Genomic DNA, 1,496 nt, shown 5'->3' with positions numbered 1-1,496 from the left:
AACACCACAGTTCAAAAGCATCAATTCTTCAGCATCTGCTTTCTTCACAGTCCAACTCTCACATCCATACATGACTACTGGAAAAACCATAGCCTTGACTAGACAGACCTTTGTTGGCAAAGTAATGTCTCTGCTTTTGAATATGCTATCTAGGTTGGTCATAACTTTCCTTCCAAGGAGCAAGCGTCTTTTAATTTCATGGCTGCAATCACCATCTGCAGTGATTTTGGAGCCCAGAAAAATAAAGTTTGACACTGTTTCCACTGTTTCCCCATCTATTTCCCATGAAGTGATGGGACCGGATGCCATGATCTTTGTTTTCTGAATGTTGAGCTTTAAGTCAACTTTTTCACTCTCCTCTTTCACTTTCACCAAGAGGCTTTTTTGTTCCTCTTCAGTTTCTGCCATAAGGGTGGTGTCATCTGCATATCTGGGGTTATTGATATTTCTCCTGGCAATCTTGATTCCAGCTTGTGTTTCTTCCAGTCCAGTGTTTCTCATGATGTACTCTGCATACAAGTTAAATAAACAGGGTGACAATATACAGCCTTGACGAACTCCTTTTCCTATTTGGAACCCGTCTGTTGTTCCATGTCCAGTTCTAACTGTTGCTTCCTGACCTGCTAACAAATTTCTCAAGAGGCAGGTCAGGTGGTCTGGTATTCCCATCTCTTTCAGAATTTTCCACAGTTCATTGTGATCCACACAGTCAAAGGCTTTGGCATAGTCAATAAAGCAGAAATAGATGTTTTTCTGGAACTCTCTTGCTTTTTCGATGATCCAGCGGATGTTGGCAATTTAATCTCTGGTTCCTCTGCCTTTTCTAAAATCAGCTTGCCCATCAGGAAGTTCACGGTTCACATATTGCTGAAGCCTGGCTTGGAGAATTTTGAGCATTACTTTACTAGCGTGTGAGATGAGTGCAATTGTGCAGTAGTTTGAGCATTCTTTGGCATTGTCTTTCTTTGGGATTGGAATTAAAACTGACCTTTTCCAGTCCTGTGGCCACTGCTGAATTTTCCAAATTTGCTGGCATATTGAGTGCAGCACTTTCACAGCACCATCTTTCAGGATTTGTAATAGCTCAACTGGAATTCTATCACCTCCACTAGCTTTGTTCGTAGTGATGCTTTCTAAGGCCCACTTGACTTCACATTCCAGGATGTCTGGCTCTAGGTCAGTGATCACACCATTGTGATTATCTGGGTCATGAAGATCTTTTTTGTACAGTTCTTCTGTGTATTCTTGCCACCTCTTCTTAATATCTTCTGCTTTTGTTAGGTCATACCATTTCTGTCCTTTATTGAGCCCATGAAATGTTCCTTTGGTATCTCTGATTTTCTTGAAGAGATCTCTAGTCTTTCCCATCCTGTTGTTTTCCTCTATTTCTTTGCATTGATCGCTGAGGAAGGCTTTCTTATCTCTCCTTGCTATTCTTTGGAACTCTGCATTCAGATGCTTATATCTTTCCTTTTCTCCTTTACTTTTCGCTTCTC

The sequence above is a fragment of the Bison bison genome, unplaced genomic scaffold (genome assembly GCF_000754665.1).
Source record: "Bison bison bison isolate TAMUID 2011002044 unplaced genomic scaffold, Bison_UMD1.0 scf7180017864097, whole genome shotgun sequence".
Lineage (NCBI taxonomy): Eukaryota > Metazoa > Chordata > Mammalia > Artiodactyla > Bovidae > Bison > Bison bison.
This window is presented reverse-complemented; position numbering follows the sequence as displayed.